The 16,620-nt window shown below is 42.2% G+C and overlaps 1 protein-coding gene across 10 annotated transcripts in view; it reads left to right on the top strand.

Annotated features, from left to right (window-relative positions):
- FOXP1 (forkhead box P1) overlaps window positions 1-16,620 on the top strand; it is a 586,176-nt gene that overhangs the window by 361,087 nt on the left and 208,469 nt on the right. The gene's annotated exons all lie outside the window — the stretch shown is intronic.

Below are 16,620 nucleotides of genomic sequence, written 5' to 3'. Positions count from 1 at the left end.
CTTCTTAGTCATTCAAATCCAATAACTTTTAATCTGAAGGTTAAGTAGTGAGATATAAACTAAGAGATGATAATATCAATTTTATGTTCACTGAAGGGCACAATATACCTCTTTCTAGTAGAGGGAAAATTGTGCGTAAAATGTCTTTTGCCTTTCAGTAGCAGAGCCATGTGTCTCAGAGCCAAAGGAAGAAAGAGTTTTGGAAAAATTTAATAAAATAATATGTAACATCCTAAAACAGGGCAAGAGTGGCCTTTTATTATTATAATTATTAAGTATTAATTTTTCAAGGTTGCATGGTAAGACACAGTTCCATTTTTATAGCCTCTTGTATTAACTCTTGTTATCTTCCCTATGAACTCAACAACCTTTTACAAGGTTAAAGACTGGGAGAGAATGACATAATGCTCGTTCTTTCCTGACTATTTTTGATCATAATGCGTATGATAAATAATACTGTGATAATATTGCTTACCTTGCCTCATTTTTTTGTCCTACTCATGATATTTCCATTTCAACTCAATAGGCATTCACCATCCAAAAGTAGTCAGTGAAAATGCCTTTATGTGCATTTTTTATTGTGATACTCTGATTATCTCATTGGCTGTACACCTGTCTTCCCAGCTCAAAGTTGGTGCTGTGTATTATGTATGTGTGCTGTGTATATCTATGTAAAGACTGTATCATTACTGTGTTTATGGAGCGAAAAGCATCATGCGTAAGCCGAGGATGTGATATTTGCAGTCGGAATTGTGACGATTATATTCCTGAAATATTTTAAACTTGTCTCAGCCATTTGTGCAGTCCCCTGATGGGGCAGGTTCTAGGTACAATGCATGGCGTTAAACCTGCAGACTAGATGAGGGATGGGGGAACTAAACCTTTTTTTTTTTTTTAAAGGTTTTTATTGACATGTATTGAGTACTGTGATATTTTATTTCTTTGCAACATGTTATCTCATCTCATTCTCATAACGACCCAGTGAGGTAGATATTATCATTTAAGGATCTCAAGTAAGAAGAAAGAAAGAGTTAGAGTCAAGAGCAGGTGGTTGGGGGAGGACTGGTACCATTGGAGCTTCTGGATCCACTTGTTCTTGCCATTCAGTTCTTACCTGCCTGTTCTGTGATGTGTTTACTCAGCGCTTCCTTGAATTCTGTGAGTTAATAGATTCCCTTCTTGGACTGGGGGTGGGGGGGAGATTTTATTGAAACACTACCGTCCTCCTTGCTGGCCATTGTCTAGAGGGGCCTTCCTTCTCCCACAGCAGAGGTGCATTGTTGCAGCAGAGAACATACAGCTCACAAAGCCAAAAATACTTCTTACCTGGTTCTTTCCAGAACAAATTTTTAGTGAAGGCAGATGTGGCTGGCCTTCTAGAACCTTCTACTCTTACTTTATAGAAAGTGACAGAACTGAGGGATCATTCCTTATTTTTTTTTTCCTATATTATCCCTCAAGAAATACATGTATCAGAGTTTGTCTTTTTGTCTTACATTTTCCAGAGGGGTAAAGTCAATTGTTGGTTTCATCCTATCTGCAGAGTCACTTTCTAATCATTTAATTGAATGCATTTCACAAATTAAATGTTCTGGCATTATTGGTGATGAGAGGAATAATCAGCCAGCCCACTAAGGAAATGGAGATTGGACACTGAGTCACTCAAAGAGCGGACGTTCTTCCTTATGGTTCTCTTACCAAAGAAAATGAACATCAAAACATGCGTATTTTAGGTTCACCGTCCCATGGTTGGCTAGAAGATATTAAGAAGGACACTTAACATCTCCCTGAATTCAGAAAACGTTGGATCGAATCGTAGTGGAACAAAACATATGCATTAAATATCAATAAAAATCTCAAAGCGAAATGAAGACAAGCTGTGGAAGATAGGGCTATGACTCATTAACAGATGAGTGACTTAAGCAATACATCTTCAGTAACCCAGAGAAGAGAGTGTATTTGTGTCTATGCTGGTGGGATTTTTGAAGACCTTGGTATAACTGAGGAAACAGTAACTCAGCACATGTACACCAGCTGATTTAACTTAACCCTTTCAATCAGGAGAGAGGGGATGGAAGGTGTATGCTGAGCTGGATGGGTGAAGTTTATAACCTACGTGCCCAAGAAGTGTATCTTTGCCACTTGGCCATTTTTAATTTTGGGATGAGCAAGGGGGATTTCCACTGTGGAACAACTGGAGGTTAATGGTAAGTAGAAGTCTTTCTGTGCCGCACGCCAGCATCTGAGTTTGTTGGTCTCCAGGAAATGGCGTGGGGCCTATCTGTTTACACAGACGCTTGCCTATGTCGAGTGTTTGATCTCCAGAGATTAGATGGGGACTGACAAGGCTGGTCATTTGGTCGGTGGTGTCCATATTTTATGTCCTTTTATATTGGGTTTTAGCTAATTCACCTCTGTTTGCCATAGAGCTAGAACCACTGAAATCCTAAGGCCTAATTTTAAAATGGTTGTCAGATTTGGAGGTATTTCTTCAATCTAGCTATTTATGAGGTCTTTCCTAGAAGCCCAAGGCCTTTTATTTTCTCTCCTCTGCGGTTTCTTCTTTGTTTTCTTACTTCTTATTTGTTTCTGGTTTTAAGCTTGTTACCCGATGACTTATCATGAGATCTCACAATTCGTGAACATCTCTTTAGTCTTCCTGGTGGGAGGGTTTCCCTGGCACAGGCCCTGGCTTTAATTTCATCATGCATACATTTTGCAGGTTTATGGTTCCTCTTTTGTGAATCTGATGAAACCCCAGCATCTTTTGCTCTGAGAAGTGTGTGTGTGTGTGTGTGTGTGTGTGTGTGTGTGATTTTGCAATGAGTTTCATGTGCATTGTGCCCCAACTCCCTACCCCCCAATTAAAACACTATGCAGTCCATACTGCATGTTAATTAGATTTGCTTGCTGGTTCAGTGTTTTGACAAATGTTCCTAGATTTTTCTGTGTTTAATTAATGTTAAGTATATTAGTAACCTATCTTTAATTTGGAAAAGGTTTCCTCTTCTGGCTCTAAATGCTTACCAATGTGTCCCTGGAATTCGTTCTTGGATATCTTAGATGTAGCACTACAAATGCCAGCTCTGAAGAAAACTCTGGAAAGTAAGGTCATATAAAGCACTCTGCACGGGTTCGGAGAGCCTTTTTGTATCTGTTCAAACGCAATCACCGGCTTCACAGACTACTTGAAGGATCTTTGATTAAATCAGCAAAGGTTATAGCAAATGATACGTACACCATCGGCACTCCCTTCCGTGGCTCATGAGCGTGTAAGTCTGCACAGCCCATTCTGGGAGCAGGATGGCATTGAGTGTCAGGAGGCTTAAGACCATCGTACCATTTGATTCAGGGGTCCACTTTTACCAAGAGGTTGTATGGTATTCCGTGGTCGTTCCCAGACTTGTACGTGTATTGGAATCATCTGGAGGGCATCTTAAAACCCATGGCTGAACCCACCCCTGGAGTACTTTGTTCTGTAAATCTGGGGTGAGATCCAAGAATTTGCATTTTTTAAAAAATTTGAATTTTATTTATTTATTTGACAGAGATCACAAGTAGACAGAGAGGCTGGCAGGGAGTGGAGCGGTGGGGTGGGGGGGGGGGGAGGAAGCAGGCGTCCCGCTGAGGAGAGAGCCTGATGTGGGGCTCGAACCCAGGACCCTGGGATCATGACCTGAGCTGAAGGCAGAGGCTTTAACCCACTGAGCCAGCCAGGCATCCCAGAATTTGCATTTCTGATGTGTTTCACTCATTCTCTGCTGCCCGTTGGAGGATCCCACTTCAATAACCACTCGAAAGGGCAGGGCACCTGAAAGCACTTAAGCGGAGCCAGACTGTTCCTTGTCTTGTGGATGTCATCCAGCATGGTACCGACAGTCATGCGCGGATGTCTGCTTACTCAGTGCACGCTGTTTCCCCTGTAGACTCATCTCACTGCCTCAAGGACTTTTTTAGAAAATGCAGGAGAAACATTTCATTCGAGACATCTTGGACTCCTACTGACAAGAGTTCAAAAACCCACCTCTAGTACTTACTGAATGGATGAAGTAAAGTGAGTTTTGCTTGTCTCTCTGAGCCTTACTTTTTTTTGTCTGTAAAATGGGGCAGTAGAGATAAATTGTGGAGCAGAGTTATGTGACAAATACATTGAATAATAGATCTTAGGCCTTGGCACACTCCTCAAATAAAATAATAAAATAATAGAGCTTTTGACAGTATTTTGTTCTGCTCAGCACCTTTTAAAGATAGGGAAAAGGTGGGGCTGAAATCTTAGGGATCCAAAGTCAGAGGCCTGGAGGGGACCAACTGGTTTCTCAGGGCTGTTCCATTCTTTAGCAGAGGCCACCCCTTTTATATTCAAATGTGATCACCTTAGAGCAGTGTAGAAATGCATGTTAGAGACCTCCAAGGAGAGCCCTCATCCGTGAATTCCAGAGTTCCTGTGTCTTTCCTCGTTGAGATAATTAATTGAAATAAGGGCACAGTCCTGTTTGACAATCACACTCTTCATTTAGAAACTGACCTCTGTAGGAAGACTGCAGAGAATCGGTTCTTGTAGGCAATTAGTGCCCCAATTTACCATTTTAGAAAAGAAAACATATATCTTAATAAATACAGAATTTCTCCTCCATACCTACTAGCAACATTACTGAAGGGGCCCCACCACAAATGTTTTAAATTTAGAGGCAGAGCTAAGGACACAGTTTGCCTCCAGAATCTGAATTGAATCAGGGTTTTATTTCAGATAAAATCTTTGGGGCTCATAACTTAAAAAACACAACTTTTACTGGCATTACGCAATTTGCCACGGGTCATTTAGCGAAATGTTTGTATATGTAAGCCCAGGTTCTTCTTTTAAGAAAAAGGAGCGGTGGAGGGCGGGGATTGGATTTTGCTAAAATCCAGGTGGCGTTTCAGTTTATATTTAATTTTAATTGGAAATCAAATACAGGCAAGGGAGAAAAAACCTACCATGTTTTCTTTACTAAGAGTATCCATTGGGGAGGGGAAGGACACTGCCAGCCAAATTTTAAGAAGCAGCTTTTTTTATTGGCATGTCTGTTTTTTTTTTTTTTTCTTCTGGCTAAATTCTTGTGCCTGCATTTTCTTTTTTAACATCTGAGTTTTTACACATGGCAATGATTTTTATGTCTCAGGGCTCCTTGCTGCCCTCCTTCTGTAATTTCTATGGGATTAGTACCTAGAACCAGGATAGCAAATAATTACACACCACGTCTAACCAATAGCTTCCCTAGGCTGTTGTCTGGTGAGCCCCCTTGTTAGGTTCCAATCAGAGATAATATTTGATTCTCGTGGCCCATCCTATTTCTGGAAGGCTGGGGAAGTTTCTGAAGAATTAAGAACGGGGGGGGGGGGGGGAGTTGCTTTTTTTTTTTTTTTTAAGCCAGAATTTTAGGAGGTCCTCTCCTTTGTGAGTCTAACTAGCTATAGGTGCATTTTGTGAAACTCCCATAAAATATTGGCAGTGACTGTGGCACAATTAGGGAACGGCTGCTGAAAGTGCTGGAAGAGGTGCTGAGACAGTCCCTTAGCTCTGCCAGTGCCTATGAGATACCCCATGCACCAGAGCCGGGAGTGAAATCCTCAGTGTTGGCTCTGGGGAGAACGCTTGGGTGTAATTCAGATGTTTTCAATTGAAAATGGAATACCAAATAATTTCAAATTTTCTACTGCACAATTAATTACATGTTCATTGTAACAAAATTAGAAGATGTGTCTAGGAAAGCAGAGAAAGAAGAAGAAACTACACTGCCCACAGTCTCTGTTTACAGAGGTGCCAACTGTGGACATTTTGATGACCCACTAGCCTTTCGCTATTTTTTTTTTTAAAGATATTATTTATTTATTTGACAGAGAGAGATCACAAGTAGGCAGAGAGGCAGGCAGAGAGAGAGAAGGAAGCAGGCTCCCCGCCGAGCAGAGAGCCTGATGTGGGGCTTGATCCCAGGACCCTGAGATCATGACCTGAACCGAAGGCAGAGGCTTAACCCACTGAGCCACGCAGTTGCCCCTTTCGCTATTTTTTTTTCTTCTCTCTCTCTCTCTCTTTTTTTTTTTTTTGGTTTAAGTCATTCCTTCACATTTTTACATATTCCCATACCCACTGTGGAACTTTATAGTTAAAAGAAATAGCTAGCAGTAATGTTATCAGTGGGAATTGTTAGAGCTCGGTTTCATATGTGATGGTTCACTTTTTCATCTTAATTTTATATTTAGTGTTTATGGCTTTAGGGGAAAATTCATGTTCTTAGTTTCACATTTCAGAGTTTATGGTCTAATTAATGCTATTTTCCTAACCTCCCCCCCTTCACCTTCTCCCAGATTTGCCAGCTAATTCAGGATTTGGGCACATTGCTTAAAAATTATTTTTAGGAGGAAATTTTCAACATGGTATGATGATAGCTCACCTATTTTCAGTAAATAAATGCATTTCTCCTTTTAATCAAAAATCGTCAACATGCCTATTGTCACACATTTTTCTTGGTTTGAAATTATAGTTGATCCTTAAATACCGTGGGGATTAGGGGCCCTGAGCCCTTGCTGAGTTACAAATTTACGTAGAACTTTTGACTCGCTCACCAAAACTTAGCTACTTTATAGCCAACTGTTGACCAGAAGCATTACTGGTAACATAAGTCGTGGGTTAACACATATCTTACATGTTATATGAATCACGTACTGAATTCTCACAGTAAAGTTAGCTAGAGGAAAGAAAATGTTATTAAGAAAATGACGAGGAGGGGCGCCTGGGTGGCTCAGTGGGTTAAAGCCGCTGCCTTCGGCTCAGGTCATGATCCCAGGGTCCTGGGATCGAGCCCCACATCGGGCTCTCTGCTCAGCAGGAAGCCTGCTTCCTCCTTTCTCTCTGCCTGCCTCTCTGCCTAGTTGTGATTTCTCTCTGTCAAATAAATAAAATATTAAAAAAAAAAAAAAGAAAGAAAATGACGAGGAGGGGCACCTGGGTGGCTCAGTGGATTAAAGCCTCTGCCTTCGGCTCAGGTCATGATCCCGGGGTCCTGGGATCGAGCCCCACATCGGGCTCTCTGCTCAGCGGGGAGCCTGCTTCTCCCTCTCTCTCTGCCTGCCTCTCTGCCTACTTGTGATCTCTATCTGACGAATAAAGAAAATCTTTAAAAAAAAAAAAAAAAGAGAAAATGACGAGGAAGAGAAAATACACATACAGGACTTTTACTGTATTATATCGGGAAGAAAGTCCAGTGAAAGCAGACAAGCGCAGCTCACACCTGTGTTGTCTGAGAGTCGAGTGTACTCACATCAGGAATAGTAATGGCGGGAGAAGTAGTGGGAATATAGACAGTAAAACTTGAAAGCTCTTTTCAAATTCTTGAAAGTTCCTTTCCTCCAGCTTGGGACTTCATTCTGTTAGCACAATTTGTTCTCATAAGCACAAAGTACTTAGTACTGTGAGCTAAGTACTCTTAAAATTCCTACCCCTCACAGGAAGAGACCTCCTTGGCTGCCCTCGTTCACGCAGCTTATGGACAGCTTCGAAGCCACATCTTCCCGGTCCCACCACCTGAGCTTCTCATCCTCACCTACCAGCTGCTTCCCTTGTGTTCACTGTGCTGGGAGATGAGGACCTGCTACCCGGGGATTACTCCCATTTTCCTTGGCCTCCATTCCCTATGGGGAACACCCTCAAATGCTCTCTCGTTCAGGTCTCTCTCTCCTTTCAACCCATCTTTTCTTGCTGAGTCCGGTAAGAAAATGCCAAATATTCCTCTAGATAGAGCGTTTCCATTCTCGTCCTCTCCCGTTTTCGCAGGGAGCCCTTCTTCCTTTCTTCGGGTGCCCCCACCCCTCCCCATAAGCCGCTGTGCCCCTATGCTCGCATTCGTTTCTTCGTTTCCAAGGGAGGGTCCCGCCTCACATCTGTTGCCTGCTTCCTTCTCACGAGCCAACCCAAGCCTGGCATGCACAGGCAGAGCTTAACATCTTTCTTCTGTTGCTGAAACACACTGATTGCAAAGCCTCTGGGTCCCTCCAGAAACGACAGACTTTGGCCGTGCTTGTGGTGAGGTTTATGGGGTGCGGCATGTGGGGTCCCGGCACATCTGAACCCTGCCTCTGACGTGGACTGTTTTTCAGATCACTGTCTCCTTCACGAGGCATGGAAGTGTTGGCCTTTAAGACCTGGGAAATCGAGGTTTATTAATAAGTCTGCACACAGTCCACTGCAAGCTGTGATGGCTGCCGTCAGTGTTTTATGGACAACCCAAAAGCAGCCATTTTGGGTCGGACAAGTTTTCTCTTTATGGCTCTTGTGTTTGGGTACATGCGGCCGGAAGACCAAAAACTTTGCAGACTTTCTCCAGGTGCCCCAAACAGCTGTCACAGACTGACGAGCTGGGGGAAATACCTTCTGTGTTTTCTTAGTATTACATGACAGGCTCAACCCTTTTCCCAACCTACAAAAATGTATTTGGATAAAATATTTCTGGTACCTTGTGTTTCTTGAGGAAATTATTCACTCAGCTTCACTGATGAATGAGTTAGTCCTTTTGAAGTCACCACAGTTGTTTTCGTTGTTTTAATATCTAAAAGAGTGGGTTATTTTGCTTTAAGAGTGATTAGCTCTGTTGACAAAATGTCCTCTGCTCCCCGAATGGTATTTTGTGTTAATGTTTCCGTGGCTCACCTGCTTTGCTCACATCCAGCACCACTCCAGTCAACAAGGAACAATCGCTTAGCCCAATAAATAAAAGATAGTACTCACGAAGGATGTGCGATAGGACTTAGGGTAGGAGTTTTAAAGATTCATAACCTACAAGTCAAACTATGTACATTTCCCCAGCAGCAAAGCATATGTTTGTTTCCAGTTTGGGAAATCGTCCTAACTTGTGTGGCTTACTTTGGGAAGATAGCCGATAATGCCCACTCCTTGCTTTTTTTTAAAAAAATATTTTATTTATTTATTTGAGAGAGAGACAGAGAGAGAGAGAGAGAGAGCATGAGCGAGGAGAAGGTCAGAGGGAGAAGCAGACTCCCCGTGGGGCTGGGAGCCCCATGCAGGACTCGATCCCGGGACTCCAGGATCATGACCTGAACAATCACTTAACCAACTGAACCACCCAGGCGCCCCCAGTCCTTGCTTTAACAAACATTATTAAATCAGCTAACTTGCTGTTGGTCACTGTTCTGATCCATACAAAAGCCCAGATGCCAGGCTACCGTGGATCCTTCTGTGTCTGTCTTTCTCTCTCTGTCACCTTTAAAACAGGCCTGCTTTTAGCAAGAACGGTAGAGTGGGCTGAAGCAGTTTTATTGAATGGAAAGTCGTAATTTGAAAATCTCCCACTTTGGGGTTGCCAAAGCGTCTGAGAGGGAAGGGAACTCAGTTCTTCAAAGGTATCACCATGGCCATGTCTGTGCTGTCATTGCAAGAAAGAAACACACGGGCTGGGGAAGAACACTGGGCTCTATCCCTTCCCAGTACGAGGAGCAGAAGTTTATGCCAATTTCCAGGTGGCTCAGGTGTTTGCTCCTCAAACTGTTTGTAAGTCTGGAGTAGGACCCATTCTGCCCAGTCTCCTTGTGGACTCTCACCTCCTCTCCGGAAGGATTCCTAGAACCTTGATCTCTCTGTTAACTCATGGTAATGTGTTAAGTAGAGTGTTCTTTCTACAGCTCCCTGTAGGTGCTAAACCCTTTCTGACTCTCTACCTCTTGTAGGAATGATGAAAGTAACTTCATGTCATCCCTCCAGCACGGACTTACCTATTCTCTCTTGATTGTGCCTGTTCTCACTCCCCTGTCCTCCACTCCCTACCCCAAATCTGTAGTGTGTGTTCACTTTTCTTTTTTCTTTCTCTCTATAGCCCTAGAATTTTTAAAATTCCTTAGATGAATCCAGCCTCACATTTTATGAAGAAACTAAGCTCAGACAAAATAAAGGCTTTGTCCTTTGATTTGCTTTTGCATGGACGCCCCCGATGTGTTTAGAAACAGTCTTGTGTAGTATGACGTGGGCCCTTCCATGATCTGTCAGGGTGGATGAAATCAGAGACTTCATTCCCGTGGTTCCCAATATCATCAAGAGCCACGTTCAGCTCATAGGGTACAGCTGGGTGGGTGACTGCACGCGCGTGTGTGTGTGTACGAGTGTGTGTGTGCCTGCCTGTACATCCATTTTCAAATTTTGTTAATGATTATTGGGAAGTGATTATTGTTCTAAACTGTTTTCCTTTTGGAGCAGGGAACCGGCCAATTTTACATTTAGATTTACTTGCAGTGTTAAATTCTGTTGGCTTTGGAGGCTGTCTCTGTCACACATGCTCTCCGTTAAAGCAGCTGTAGATAATACGTAAATGGACATGGCTGTGTTCCAATAAAACTTTATTTACAGAAACAGGTAGTGGGCTGGATTTGGTCCACTGGCAGTAGTTTGCTGGCCCAGAGAAGATGCAGAGATGATGGCCCAGGGAAACTGTTCTGTGTAGCAGGTGGTAAAGTTCCTCTGGTAGTCATACCATGCCTTAAGACTAATCACTGTTTTTTCACTTCCTTCTTAAGAAGAAAAAAAAAAACAAAAAACAGTTTCATCCTTCCTACCATGATTTGTTTCCCAATTCCCATCCCTTAAAGCCTCATTTACTGTGGTTATCCCATAAGCCCACATTTTCTCGAATGCTATTAGGGAAGAAGTTGAGACTTCCCCAAATACAGCCACGGTCTCCTAAGGTGACTTCAGACTTCATCTTCACATCTCATTGTTAGGAGACTTGCCAGAGGTAAACTCTGTAAACTCTTCCCGGACATTCCTCATCGTCATGAACCAGCCCGTTACCACCTGCATCCCACAGTCATCTCGCCTTTCAGTGACCTTCCACCTGGACTGTGTAGCATCTTGACTTGGAGTCGGGCTTTGTCCATCTCCTGGTGAAACGTACTCAGAGGAGAATAGCTGGTGTGTTGTGTCGAAAGATCTTCAGTGTGAAATAAGTCAGGTTAGGTGGGTGCTGGGGTGAAGAAAAGGCAGGATGAAGACTTTGGGGTTGAGAGGGTGAAGTCGAAGTGCCTTCCTGGCTGATTATTCCTGTAAAACTGTGTGAAGTTTGGGGAAATCTTTAGGGACAGTGACTCATGTTCTTGGGCAAAGGAGGAGAAACTCCTTCTATGGTAGGAAAAAAAAAAAAAAAAGGCTGACCCCTGGATCAAAAGAAGGAAAGGAGTGACCTCTCAAGTTTGGAGAATGCAGGGGCTCTGCAGATGAGACCCTCGAACACTGGGGCAGGTTATCAGCCAGCCTGGGTTGGAGTCTTGCTGTGATTTGCAGCAAGTCCCTGCCTCTCTGAGCCTCTGGAAACCAGTTCATTTCAAAGGTTCCTTCTGCTTCTAAAACTGCATGCTGTTTCTTTTCTCATTAATTTCTGATTAAATTAGAAATTAGGCTCTGTTTTACAAATTCAGGGCTTTGGTGATTTTGGGCAAGTGCAGTCCTTAACAATGGCCAGTAGGCACTCCAGATCGTTAAAACATGAAATTCCAAGCAGGCATGTCTTTTAAAACGCCAACAGTGAGTCAAAAAGGAAGAAGAAAGTTAGAGGAAACCCTGGGTTTGAAAACAGAATCAACGAATGCTTTGGGGTGCAAAACTTGTGGACGGTTCTCCATGCCCTGCCATCTGGTAGCTCTGTGACCTCAGGCAGTCCCTTACTCTCGGTTTGTTTATGGGTAAGATCAAGTTAATAATGACTGTCCTGCCTACCTGAGAAGGGCGTTAGGGGAAGTAAATGAGGTATTAAAGGTCAGAATGCTTTGTAAGCAGCGAAACATTATGTAAGTGGAAGGTGTCTTCATTATTGAGATGTGGTTTTCATTTGCATTACGTTCTTGTAGACGCTCACGTGTTCCCAGACATCATGTGTTCTCTTGGGGCGCTCATGCTCCATGACTATGGGGTGTGGGGCCCTGGGGTTTTCCATTTAGTAATTCTACACATAACCCATGGGGATTTAAAAAGCAGGCATACGTGTATTTTCCCACTGTTTAATTTTAATTTTTTCCCTCATGTATCAGAAACTTTCAGGTTTTTCTAAAAGATTTTTTTATTATTTATTTATTTGACAGACAGAGATCACAAGTAGGCAGAGAGAGAGAGAGAGAAGCAGGCTCCTCACTGAGCAGAGAGCCCGATGTGGGGCTCCATCCCAGGACCCTAGGATCATGACCCGAGCCGAAGGCAGAGGCTTTAACCCACTGAGCCACCCAGGCGCCCCGAAACTTTCAGTTTTTAAACAAAAGGCCTGTATGTGAGTTTTCTTCTATTTAAAAAAAAAAAAAAAAATGGAAGACTAAGGTAGAGCTTCCCGAAAACAAAGGCCGGGTTGTCCATGATTAAGCAGAGGAGGTTACAGGGGAGTTGGCAGGAAGAATAACGGGTTGGGTTGTTACTTATCAAAGGAATATTTGCTGTTGGCCTTAGTATAATAATGTTAATGAGATTATTAGGTGGGGGAGATTTTCAATAAATAATTGATAAGGATTAGAAAGTGCCTTTTCTGCAAATAAACTTCAGAATAATTAATATTCATGGACTCTGTTTGTCAACAGAAAAATGTAAATGAAGAGCCAGTCCTATCACCAGCCCCTCGTCCTGAAGGACATCTGTAAGATCAGGGTTAAGAAGGGGAGAAGGGGGGCTTCGGAGTCGTGGCCCAGACCCCAGCGCCGTGCGTGCCAGGACAACTTTCCGCGTCTCAGCTAACACATGGTCCAGGCTGGGTCACCCTCTGAACGAAACCCCGAAACGCAGGTTTCCCATAGATGGTTGGTTGTAAGGTATGAAGGACAGAAGGAGGTAAGAGAGAAGGCAACTTGCTGATGCAAAAGCGGTGTACTGAAAGTCACTTTTATTTCTTATTTATAACCTCCATGCACACTCTGGGTAATAGACGATCCTGTTCATTCAGTCCTTTAACTTCAAAGCAGAGCGAAGGCATGGCTGACAGAGCCGGGAGCGGGGATACAAAGATACTCACGACAAGAGGAGAAATGCCTGTTTACAGCATTGCATTTGTTAGCACGCTCTCTTCAGATGTCGTTCCCCCAGGAAGAGTGAGAATATGTGCCGCGCGAACAATGATTTAACATCTGAAAATGGTACTTAAAGAGTTTCTGTCTGGTGGTAATGTGATGAAGGCTTCTGAAGGGAACCTGGGGACTTCATTTCTTCTATTTATCTATATGTCTCTCTGGTTTTAGTCAGAGGTAATTGCATATTTAACCCCTCAAATAGCTTTAACCCTCGAGGTGCCAAGATTTTACCCTGTGTGAAATGTGCTTTTATCCCAGCAAAGGCAGATTTGGGATTCTCTTGAAAAAAATCATCTAAATTTTAAAAGTGTGTATGTGTGTGTATGGATGGAGGGTTGGATGGGTGGATGGATGAAATTATACCAGCATTTAGGGATTAGATGGGGGGAAAGAAGCATGTCCTACCTGCCTTGTTCGGGAGAAAAGCTCTTAAAATCCAAATATTAAGAAGAATGAAAACTTCAAAGGAATCAAAGAAGAGAAAGAAGGGCAGTACGAGGTTTTTACTTGTGTTTCATCGTGGCCTGAGCTTAGAGAGAGAAGAGGAGTCCCCATGGGCCCAGGAGAAGTTGTCGACGGACCCCGCATCGAGAGGATAAATTTGTCGCTTGCCTCAGCAATATGGTTTTTCTCAATTAGTGGTCGTTCTGGGAGGCCTGCTTAACAGCTTATGTGAAACAAATATTAACACAAATTGTATAATTACATCAAAGTCCCAAATTCCTCAAAGATGCAGAATGGTTTTCAGCTAAGAACACGCCAGCAATAAAACATCCTATAGTCAGAGGAAATGCGGTCTGAGGCAACCATGAGCCTGGATCCGAGCGACTTTCACAGTTTATTTTCATGGTATTTAAATTATGATACCAGTGGGTATTTTTAATTAGTGTGCACTTGTCTACATAAGCCATGTTGGCAAATTTGACTCATTCATACAGTAGTTGCTGTAAAAGAGGCCAGCACAGCCTGCAGGAATTAAAATTAAAAGTTTCTGCAAGCTGTTGTCGACATGACCATATCTCATTAACTTTAAAAATGGAGATTATTTGCCTGAAAGCTTGATTTGACTAGCAGTAATCAAATATTAGGCTCAGCGAAGGGAAGGGTGGGGGGAAGCGTCATTGTTGTGATCTATATTGCTATGTGTTTTGTGGCGCCCTTTAAATAGCAGAATAAGGTTGCTGTTTTGACAAAAGGGATAGGGAAGAGAAACACAGACATATGGCCTCAAAAGTATTATTAGGATAGTTTTATTTTAGATGAAGACTCATTATTTACTAAGTTTGCTGAAGACAAATATGATTGTGCTGATTACCAATTCTTCCCTCATTAAGGAGGCAGCTTAATTATCTGGAGTAGGTTCCCCTGCTTGATCAAAGTTTTAAGTGTCGGAGACGGGGCCTATCTCGTGATTATCTTTCCTTTTTTCAACTGGCAAATTGGCATGAACCATAAATTTGTACATTGGATTCATCCCATTGTTTTAACTAAATTTGATGAAGAAGGTTGCAAAATTGTGCATAAAACGAACGAAAATAGAAGAGCCCTCCTCTTATCTCATCTACTTTCTAAATAGCTTGTTATTTGAATTAGGTATCTGAGCAAAAAATCTCTTTCTGCCAGTAATTAAGGAGTCTAATGTTGAAAACCTGAAGTTATTGAAATATGGTAGACATGGTCTCATTTTAGATCTTGTTTTATATTTTCCCACGCACAAAGGAACATTTGTAATGCATAAGTGTAAACTGTAAAATGAAGATGCATTTTGGTGGGGGGGAGAGAAGAAAAAAGGTGCAGTTAAACAAAAGACCGAAGATAAAGTCTTACGCCTTTTTATGTCTTTGAACTGAGAACATGTTCTGCATTTTACTAAAGGAACATGAGGCTAGAATGTAAGTAACTGGTTTTTGCATTAGGCTCTCCCTGGAGGTAGCAGAAAAATATCATGTCCCTGCATGAAATGCGAATGTGAAATCTACCAGAAAGAAATATTTATGACCATTTTATGCTTGATTAGGCTTGGATGACATCTGTTAGAAGACAGGGACTGGACAAAGAGAGAGACGCTTGGGGGCAAATGTTAACGGAGTTGTTTAGACGATGCTGGGGCAGAGGCGTCCATTTACTGCTGGGCAAAACACAGGAATTGTGTTAGCCAGAGAGCAGCTGACAAGAATCCCCCGTGAGAGAGACACTGCACACTCACTCGATGGGATCGGCAAGTACAGCTGTTGGTAGTCACCGCCGTGCCTCAGTTTATGAGCCGGTTTCCAGGCACAGCCCTGATCCCGTGACTTCCAGGGAGCCAGCACCTTTAATCAAGTCACATACATGTGACTCAGCTATAAAAGGAGATTGTCTTCACTTTTTCAAGGGAGTTTTACATCCTCCTGCCAGGCGGGCTTCGCTGGACCAGGAAACACTTCTGTATTTCTCAGTGAAAGGAGAACCAACTAAATGACACACTTGCCTCTGGATGTTTCTACAACCTAAGTTTTCTGTGTTTTTTTTTTTCCTTAACATAAGTCTCCCCCTGTTAAAAAAAAAAAAAAAAAAGTAGCCCCCTCGATTCTGTAGACGCACTTCATCCCTTCAAACAGTGCAAATGTTTGCCTGAAAAAGAAAAAGAAAAAGTCTTCTAACCCTGGCAAACGTTTTATCAATTGTTAAACATTTCAGTGTTCAAGTAAGTGCTGTTTGTCTGAAGAAATAGCTCTACCGAGAGTGGAGGTATGAGCAAGTTATTTCATTCTGGTTCTTTTCCCAGCTTCTTTTCCTGTAAATTTTCTCTGTCTGGAATGCTGATGGGAAATGTTATTTTGTTTTTGTTTGCAGCAGTTCTGTTGTTTTGATTTTGTCTGAGTGGTATGGAAAACAGTACGTCACTTAGAGTGGGTGTTTTGTCTACCGGCCATTTGGCCATCGCACATATATTTCTCATACTTATTACATGATGACAAGGGAACCGAAAAGGCACAATTTTCCAGTTGAATTTTTCTTTCCAGTTTAATAATGGTGAAAAAAAGAAAACAAAGTTAATAGGTTTAGCAGTGTGATGGTACTCGTGATGTGTTAGCTGACTTTAAGTGGTTTTTTGGGTTTTTTTTGTTTGTTTGTTTTTTTGTTTTGTTTTTGTTTTTGTTTCCCCCCTTCTTGTTCCTGTGGTTAGGGAGATGTGTAGGGGAGGGGGGAGGTTAGATTAATGCATGTATCAGTTTCTATAATAAACTGCATGTGGATAGCATTTCACATTTTGCATAGAGTTGTGAAATGCTGTAATTTAAGTAGGAAAATTCATAAAAGGGCAATAAACAATCTTAACATCGTTCCGTGATTAGCCTGGGTACTCTTGCCCTAGTTTTAGGCCGCATGTAACCTAACCTCTACCAATAAATGTATTTTAATTAAAATGAATCGAAATGAAATTTGGACGAAAACCCAGAATACAAATCTCAAAGAATAACTTAAGGCTGTTTACTGGCTCCGTTTGGACATGCTTTATCTGAAATCATTCTCCACATTTGCAATGTTAAGGAACAT

The sequence above is a fragment of the Meles meles genome, chromosome 20 (assembly GCF_922984935.1).
Source record: "Meles meles chromosome 20, mMelMel3.1 paternal haplotype, whole genome shotgun sequence".
In the NCBI taxonomy this organism is placed as follows: domain Eukaryota; kingdom Metazoa; phylum Chordata; class Mammalia; order Carnivora; family Mustelidae; genus Meles; species Meles meles.
This window is presented reverse-complemented; position numbering and strand designations above follow the sequence as displayed.